This window comes from Penaeus monodon, unplaced genomic scaffold (assembly GCF_015228065.2).
Source record: "Penaeus monodon isolate SGIC_2016 unplaced genomic scaffold, NSTDA_Pmon_1 PmonScaffold_12614, whole genome shotgun sequence".
In the NCBI taxonomy this organism is placed as follows: domain Eukaryota; kingdom Metazoa; phylum Arthropoda; class Malacostraca; order Decapoda; family Penaeidae; genus Penaeus; species Penaeus monodon.
In genome coordinates this window covers 1-10,466 of record NW_023641506.1, presented here as the reverse complement: position 1 = coordinate 10,466, position 10,466 = coordinate 1, and the positions used below count along the sequence as shown (strand labels likewise).

The 10,466-nt window shown below is 26.3% G+C and overlaps 1 pseudogene; it reads left to right on the top strand.

Annotated features, from left to right (window-relative positions):
- Nucleotides 1–338: 338 nt before the first annotated feature.
- Nucleotides 339–7,973, top strand: LOC119569111 (annotated as a pseudogene).
- The last annotated feature ends 2,493 nt before the right edge of the window (nucleotides 7,974–10,466 follow it).

Genomic DNA, 10,466 nt, shown 5'->3' with positions numbered 1-10,466 from the left:
GGCCTACGTTTTAGGAATTTTTTTTGAAATTTTAAAAAAAACCAAAAAGTTTTTCACTCCAACTGGCATGACTAGGGAAATCCCAAAAAACCGGACCCCGCTTTAAAAAAACCCCACAGGAAAAAAAAGCCCTTTATTTTCATCCACTTCATCCCCCTTCTCCACAAAAGCCCGAGGGGGGACCCCTGAACCAAAGACGAAACACGCCATTGCGCCAAAGCAGTTTAAAGGGGGTTTTTTGGTGGGTACGCCCACAGGGGAACCCGGGCAAATTTTTCTTCCTCTCTCTCGGGGGCGTGGGGAGTTTTTCGGGGAACGAATATTAATTTTGGGATAAGATTTTGCTTAACCCAAATTTTAACTACAGCAAAGGGGTTTGTGAGGCTTTGGACTCGGGAAGTATGTCGAACAGCAAGACATCGTCCACCAAAATCACCAAAAATACAGCTGTATTCCCAGGGGAAATCGAGCCCCGGCCCCCCTCCGCCTTTGGTGCTCATTTTCCTGGGCTTCTGGAGCAAACACGCGAAGCCGCCGTCCCCCATTGTTTTCTCCCGATGATTGGAGCGACGTTAAAGGCTGGGGGGTCTAATGCCAACGCTTTTTTTGGGACTCTTCACCCCCTTTCACCCTACTCTTTCACCCCCCTAGGGGCTTGTGTGGCAACTTTTTAGGGGGCCGCCTACATGGCTGCGTCCCGTTAAATCGGCGATTTACTGGAAACGCGGGCAAGAACTTCGGGGCTTTCTATCGCCGGCACATCCCCCTTGCTCTCCTCCCCCCTGGCAGCGCTCCCCGGGCCCGGGGGCTCTACCGGGCCTTTTTGGTTTCACCTGGTCTTCGGGATTGAAGTCGTCATTCACCCTTTCCGCCGTCTATGTTGTGGCAAAATTCGACAATAAAACCCCTGGACGCGATGGGAAACCCGACAAAGAGGAAATTTTGGGGGGGGTTTAAAAACGATCATGACGCCATTTTTGAGTATGTTGAAAAAAAAGGGGGGAGGGAAGGGGGACCCCCAGATTCTTGGTTCACATTGTCGTTTTCTCCTTTATGATGTCCCGGTTGCTCTTCTTTCCCTAAGACTGAGTGTGTTTTGTATTTACTATTTTTCTCATTAATAGCATTTGTGTCCGCTAGTTCACGAAAATAAATTTTTCGAATGATGGTAAACTATATCGTATTGTGATTAAAACCTTTAAAGTTTTTCCCCAAATGTTTTTATGAATTAGAGTTAAAAAAAAAACTATTTTCCCGTCAAAATAATATTCTGTTTTCAAAGAAAGACTTCTCCTTTTTTTTTCCCCTTTTCCAACCCGGGAAAAAGTTTGACTGGAATTAAATTTAAATTTACCGTGTGGATCATATTCGGAACTCCAATTTCCATCATGGGTAAGACATCTCGGAAATAAACGTTTCCCCCATTTCTTTTTTTAATTTTCGATTTTTTGGACATTAAAAGATTGTTTTAATCTTGTAAAATTTCCCGTTCTCATTTCCCTTTTAACCCGAAAGTGTCCTCATGGTGGATTTGATCACCCTGTAAAAACTGCTATAATTTACTAATTTTCTTGAACTTTCATTATGGGCAACCTACTTAAATGAAAATTATGCAAAAGATCAATTTTATTTCTCGCAGCGGCTTGCGTGGGGGCCTATCCTGAGCTACCGTTTTGGCATGAGGACCCCCTGCTGTGTTCACTCCCTCCATCTCGCAATTTTTTTTATGGCGTCCTAATGGGACAGCCCCTGAATTTTGGGTTTTTCACTTGGGTATGTAACATTGATAATCTATAAAACACACATGATAACTAGTTATTTAACAAATTTCATGATCTATTAAAAACGTAGACACTTGGGGACACACATCCCCTCAAAGAATCACTATAAAACATACGGTATTAAAATTTTGGTATACCGTTTCTCAGCGGTAGGGGGTCGGGTTGCAAAGACTTCGGCATTTCGTGTCTCGCGGGCACCCCAAAGCGGGGTTGGAAACAAAAATGGGCGCCGTCTTCTCCGTGATCGGTTTGGGGGGGCCCTCCTTCCCTCGCCGTCACCCCCGTCTACACCGCTGTCTAAACAGCACTCTCGAGGTCTTCTCTGGAACCGTCTTTCTCCTGCTGGCCTGCGTGACGTCTCATTGCAACGATTTATTGTAGGTTTTTTCCTTTTATTTTTTTTTTTTTATCTATTTTTTTTTGTTTTTTTATTTTTTTAAACTTTTTTACATACTGCATTGGTTTGCACATTTTCAATATAGTATAAGCCTCTTTTTTTTTTCTTTTTTTTTTACATCTGCTCTGGATTGGTTTGTGCATTTTTCTTCTATAAAATGTCAGCCATAATAATTCACTTCATTTAGTTACCAGTGTATCAGGGGAAAATTTCGAGACCCTTTCTCCCCCTTTCTTATTCCCCCCAAAAAAATAACGTGTGTGTAAACTCTTGATCAGAGTTTTTTTTTAATGAAGACCCTAATTTAAGCATTTCTTATTTTTATTACAATAAATAACTGTTTTTAAAATTTTTTTAAAATTTAAAAACTTTTTTAAAGGGGGGAAATTTAAAATTACTACCCTTCCTGGGCCTCCTTTTTTTGTGTTTTTATTACCAACTTTAAAAAAAAACAGAAATTAATATTTCACTCAATCCCTACCCACAGGAAAATTAAACCCAAACATTGATTTTTTTATTTAATATGACAGTAGTGAACCTCACCTGAAAGGGATTTCACCCCCGGGTTCTGACGCTTATTTTTGCAAAGTAACTGAGGAAAAATAAAGCAATTAATACTCCCAAGGGAAATAAAACAGAAAATTTGTCTTTCCCTTCCCCAGATACTTTCTTTTCTAAAACAAAGGGGGTAATAACAAGAAAAAATGGAGCATGTCCATCTCTTTAAGTTTTTCCATCCCATACAATAAAAAGTTGATTTAAAAATCAATACAACCCCTCTGATTCTTTTTTCTTAATTTTCCCCTAATTTCAAAATTTTCTAAACCAATTTCTAAAAAATGAACACCCGTTTCCTTCACCCAATAAAAAAATTTTTTTTAACCCAACCCCTTTAACCCTTCTTTTTTTACCACAAAAAGTTTAAAACCCCTCCCCCTTTTTTAAAATACATGGTAGTTCCCATTAAAAAGGGTTTTCCCTGCCCTTTCCCAAACTGTTGTCTCACAGGGGAAATCGGATGCTCCCCGAAATTTGGGGTTTCCTTGTATACTTTCAACTAGTTTGGATGGTTGATCATTTTTGTCAAAATTTTTGTAAAAACTCCACCCCCCAAACCCAAATATTTAAATTGCCCATTGTCTGATTTTTTTATTCCCCTTCTTTTTCAGATTTCTTGTTTTTTCCCTTTTTTTTTTCTCTTTTTTTATCTGGGGTTTTTAATTTAAAGGGCCCACTAACATGTCCTGTTTGGAAAAAATTTGCCCCGGGTTGACATGGACAGGAAGTGGCACATCCTGTAAGCGGGAGATTTTGGTGACTCCGGGCATTACCTCCTTAAGTCTTAAAGAGAAATCGCCCTTTTTTTCCCACTTTTTTATTTAAAATCATAATTTAAGTTTTTTGAACCCCATTTTCACCATTCTTTTTCCCCCCTTCCCGGGTTTAAAACTTTTTCCTTTTTGGGTTTAAGGGTAAGCCGTTTTCTTTTTTCCTCTCTGTTTTTTTCCATGGCCCCCACACGTACACCAGACCCTTCCCCCCCCTATTCAAAGGACAGGGTCCCCCTTTTCCCTTTGGGGATGCCAGTCGCCCGGCCCAAAAACAAAAGTTTAAATCAAAATATTCATATTTTTCCCTACATTTCTTAAAACACATTTAGAGTTTTCCCAGTAGCAATAAAGTTCAGTTAAACTCCAGTACATACAAACTTGCAAAAATGATGTATAACCTCCTTATACATATAACGCATAAAAGGTAAAATTCCCAAAAAAGGTTTGCGGCAATTGGGGGTCAAATTCGAATCCACGGTTTTGGGCAAATCTTGACTAATTCAAGCGGGTGTAAAATCCCATCTGTAAAATTTTCACCATTAATAAATTTTTCCCCAACCAATATTTTTCCTTTAGTTTCCTCCTAAAATTAAATAATAAAAAAAAATAGAGGGCAAAAATTAATGCAAAGCCACAAAAAAAAAAGGGGGAAAAAAAAAAAACCCGAAATTTTTTTTTGGCCCAAAAAATTTTTTTAAAAAAAACCCCCCGGGGGCCCCGGGGGGAAAAAAAAAAAAAAAAAAAAAAAAAATTTTTTTTAAAAAAAAAAAAAATTTTTTTTTTTTTTTCCAAAAAAATTTTTTTTAAAAGAAAAAAAAAAAAAAATTTTTTAAAAAAAATTTTTTTCCCCCTTATTTTAAACCAAAAAAAAAAAATTTTATTTTTTATAAAAAAATTTATTTTAAATATTTTAAATATGGGTAATTTTTTAAAATTTTATTTTAAAATTTTTTAAAAAAAAATTTATTTATAAAAAAATTTTTTTTCTTTTTTTTTTTTGGGGTTAAATTTTTTTTTTTTTTTTTTTGAAAATTATATTTTTTTTTTTTTTTTTTTTTTGGGGGTTTTAATAAAGAAAAAAAAAAAAAAAAAAAAAAAAAAAAAAAAAAAAAAAAAAAAAAAAAAAAAAAAAAAAAAAAAAAAAAAAAAAAAAAAAAAAAAAAAAAAAAAAAAAAAAAAAAAAAAAAAAAAAAAAAAAAAAAAAAAAAAATTTAAAATTTGTTTTAATTATATATATTTATATATATTATATATTAATTATTAAAAATATATGTTAATTTTATATAATGTTTTAATTAGTTTATATATAGAAAATAATGATAAATAAATTATAATATATATTATAGTTTTTTAATTATAATGTAATTATATTTATTATATAATTATTAAGTATTTATAATAGTATGGTAATTATAATATTTAATTATATTATAAATTATATAATAAAATATTATAAATAATATATATATATATTATAAAATTTATAATAAAAAATTAAAATTTATATATATTTTATATATATATATAATATATAATATATATAATATATATTTTTATATAATATATATATAAATTTTTAATATAAATAAAATAAATAATAATAATATAAAATTAATTATATATATATATTTTAATGATATTAATTATAATTATATATATACTATATTATAACAATATTTTTTTAATATTAATATATTATTATTATATATAATAAAACTATATATATATATATATATATATATATATAATATTAATATAAATATATTTTTATATTTACAATATAATATTTTAATATAAAATTTATATATATATATATTTTATATAGATATATTATAAAAAAAAAAAAAAAATAAAGAAAAAGATAGAAAAAAAAAAAAAAAAAAAAAAAAAAAAAAAAAAAAAAAAAAAAAAAAAAAAAACACATTTTAAAGTTTGTGTATTTGATTTTAAAGGATTATGATAAATATATAATATAATAATATATAATTATATATATTTATATATTTTTGGGATATATTATATAAAATATAAATATTTAATATAATATAGATATATTATATATATAGAAAAGTATTAAAAATTAGATTAGGATAGGTTTTTGGATTTTTTTTAGTTTGATAATAATATAAATATATAAAATATTAATATAAATAATAATATTAATTTATATTTATATAATATAATATATATATAATTATATATAATATATATATATAATAATATAAACAAATAAAAACCCCAATATAAGAAAAGAGGAGGAAAACCAAAAAAAAAAAAAAAAAAAAAAAAAAAAAAAAAAAAAACAAAAAAAAAAATTTTAATATATATATATATATATAATATTTTAGAATATATATAATAATATTTTATTTTTATAACATTATAATAATTTTTTAATTTTTATTATATAGAATATTATATATAAATATATAAAATTTTTATATATATATAATTATATTATATATATATATATAATAATATTTTATATAATTTTAATATATTTATATTTTATATAAAATTTTATTTTATATTTTTTATAATAATATTATTAATATATATAATTATATATAAATTTTTAATAATAATCAAAATATAATATAATATTATATAATATTTTACAATTCCATAATATTAATATATAATATATATTATATATAATAAATTTACATATATTACAAAAATACATATATACATTTTTAATACATTAAAATATATATTTTAAAAATTAAAATTTTAAAATAATAATATTTTATCAAATATACATAAAAATTTTTTTATATATATAATTTATTATTATTATATATATATATATTATTTAAAATAATAATTTAATATATATATATTATAATATATTATATTATTTTAATTTATAATATATAAATATATAAATTTTAATATATTTATATATGAATATTATATATTTTATTAAATTTATATATATATATATATATATATATATATCTATATAATATATTTATTTATATAAAATATATAATATAAAAATATATAAAATAAAAAAAAAAAAAAAAATTTTAAACAAAAACATAAAACAAAAAACAAATATTTATATATATAATATATATAAAAATATATACTATTTTTAATATATATATAAAAAAATTTATTGGGTATATAGTAATATATTATATGAATATAAAAATATATAATAATAAATATTTTATAATATAAATAAATAATATATATATTTTTTATAAATATTTTTCTAAATATAAAAAATTTTATATTTTTAAAATAAAAGGGGGGTTTTTTTTATATATATAATTATATATATTTTAAAATATATATATATATATATATATATATATATATATATATATATATTATTTAAAAAATTTAAAAAAAAAAAAAATAAACCCCCCAAAACCCCCCAAAAAAAAAAACCCAAAAATATTTATATATATAATATTTTATATAAAATTTATTATATATAATATATATATACAAAAATTATTATATATATATATATTAATAATTATATATATATATATAAAATATATATTATATATATTATATATATATATATATATTATATATATATATATATATATATATAATATTATATATAATATATTTATAAATTTTAATAATATATATATTATATTATATATATATTTAATCATATATATAAAAATATATACTATATATATATATATATTTATATATATTATTATATATATAATATATTATTATATATATATATATATTATAATTATATATATATATTTTATATTTTAATATATATATTAATTTTTATATATATTATTTATATATATTAATTATATATATATATATTATATATAATAATATATAAAATAATATTTTTATATATATATGTATATATATATTTAAAAATTTTTATATAATATATATATATATATATATTATATATAATTTTTAATATTATATATATTAATATAATATATATATATATAAATATATATAAATATATTTTAATATTTTATATATATTTTAATATAAAATTTATATAATATTTTATATATTTATATATATTATTATATATATTTTTTATATATATATATAATATATATAATTATATATATATATTAAATTAATATATTTTATATATATAAAATTTATATAGAAATAATATAGAAAAATTATATATTATATATATAAATATATGTAAAAATATATAATATTTATTAATTAATATTTATATATATTAAAATAAAATTATATTTTAATATTATATATTAAAATTTATAATATATATATATATATATATTAATATATTTTTTAATATATATAACTATATATAATATATTTTATATAAATTTAATTAAATATAAAAACAATCCCACAAAGGAAAAAAAATTGGACACAAAGCTAACCTTAACACTTTGGCCAGGCTTGTGTCGGTGCACAAAAATGCCCAGCAAATTTTATCTTATTGAAGGACACTGTTGCTTAGTTATGGGTTGAAATTTGAGATAAAATCGCGAAAAGCACACGTTTTGGGGTTTTCTGCAATTAAATTTTTGGGTAACAAGTTTTTTTTACCAGTTTTTTATTTTAAACAAGGAAAAAAAAATGGGTTTCAAGCCAGTTTAGTTTCTTCCGGAAAAAACACTTACGCTTGAAATTTTGTAGACGAGTCCATACTTTCTATTACCCAAAGGCATTTTTTCTTAACTTTTTTAAAAGGTAAAAATATCCGTTCCTGACGAGGACACAGATGAGCCCCGAATGCCTTTTCCCTTCCGGTAAACATGTATGCGGGGGCAAATTCCTTGTCCTTATACCTGAAAATCAAAATCTTTAAAAAAGGGAACTGCAAGGTTTTTTTTTGTTTAAAAAAACTTTTTTTAAACTTGTTTTTTCATATTCAGTACAACATCATGTTAACATTTTTTTTATATGGCTGCTTTTTAGAAAACCTTAATTATTTAATAAACCTTGCGTACAGTTTATTAAAAGCACAGATTCTAATTCCCATCATGTGGAGGAAACTCAAAAGGTTATTGTTTTTTTAAAATTACAGTAGTTTACATTCCCTTTAAAATGTTGTAGAAAAAATTTAAAAAAATCTGATTATTATCAAAAAATACATCATATAAGAAAAATTTGACTGGACATGAAATAATTCATGATGAAACATCTGCCCGGAAAAAATCTGTAATGCATGGGTTTTTGTAGTGCTTGGAAAAAAATTTTCGATATATTACAAATTAGAAACTAAAAAAAGAAAAATAAAAGGTCAACAACCGGGAGGGCCCGCCATTTCACAAAAAATCTGATGGGAGATACTAGCGGTGTTGCGGTTTATCAGACAATACAATGGAAAAACCCCTTTACACCCCCCCCGTACTCAAGGAAAGTATCTCATCTGGAAGGATCTGTGGGTGTCCCCCCATGAGGCGGGATACTGGTGAAAAAAAGTCACAATTTTTTTTAATTTTTTATTAAGGTGGCCCATTTTTCAGTAACAATATTTTTTATACGATAAAAAATAAAGATCTTGTTTTTACCCTTTAAAAATTTTTATGACTAAAACCCCGATGAAATTTTTATAAGGATTTAACTTTTTCTGGAGGGGAAACTACAATGATAAAATCCTTTTCACTTTAAAATTCTTTTACAGCAAAAATCTTTAGTCGACCCAAAGTCCCCAATTTTAACATACACATAAAAAGTGCAAAAATTAGAAAAGCTAAATACTATAATAATAAAATAAAAGAGATAAAGATAAGGTACCAACAAAAAAAACGTAATAGTAATAAAAAACTGCAATAATAGCAACAATAATAAAATATAAATAATAAAAAAAAAGGCAAAAGAACTTTTAAACCCGAAACAGCCTCTGTAACACAAGTGGAAACGGACAAATAACAAAGATTCAAAATAAACCCAAAGGAGAAATTTCTTGTCCTGGGAATATTAAGGTAGTGACGGGGGGAACGGCATCCTCCTTGCTAAAAAATCCTCCTAACTATGCCACTCAGGGTTAGGGATAAACCCCAAAAGGCAGTGAGTTATCCCGTCCACAGAAATTCTCCCCTACTTGAATCTAGCCCAAAATGCCGCACTTGACGGTTTTCAGTAAACCCTAAAAAAGAGTATTGCCGGGCAAATAGAATTTCTTTTTTTTTTCAAAATAATTTGTAAAGTTCTGTCAGAGTAAGCAAAATTTAAAGATATAGCATTTAAGTTACTATAGCATTTTACCTTCCCCCTTATCTCCTTTTGTTTCCCCAGTCAAAGAGATTTAAACACATGTCCCCCACTTTCCCATATAAAATTTTCCACAATTTTTAACCTGGGGGGGGGAGTGTTGTGAAACTGGCCTGGAGGCACTGCAGGAAGGAGATATTTTTAAAAAAAAAGGGTTATAAAAATTCCCTTTTTTTTTTTTTTCTTTTTTTGTGTGTGGTGGGGTGTGTGTGTGGTGTGGGTGTGTGTGTGTGTGTGTGTGTGTTGGTGTGTGGTGTGTGTGTGTGTTTGTGGTGTTTGTGTGTGTGTGTGGTGTTTGTTGGTTGTTGTGTGTGGGGTGTGTGTGTGTGTGTGTGGTGTGTGTGTGTGTGTGGAGTGTGTGTGAGGTGTGTGGTGTGTGTATTGTGGGGGTGTTGTGTGGGTGTGTGGTGTGTGTGTGTGTGTGTGGGGTGTTTGTGTTTGTGTGTGTGTGTGTGGTTTTTGTGTATATGTGTGTGTGTGTGAGATAATTCAGAACAATGTCTTAAAAAATACCTTTTTCAAAAGTAACCATATACACAGGAAGAGGCTCCTGGGTGTCCAATGCCATGAGCAATTTAAAAGCCCGTTTGGGTTGGTCTAAGGCAAAGCAGGCAAAGCTTACTGCTTTGCCTGGTAAAAGATTATGGGTTTTACATGGCCGTTTTCCTTTTCAAATCGACCCCAAAAGGATTCATCGCTTGGTGGGTTAACCCCCCAAAGGGCCAATTTTTTTTTTTCCCCCCC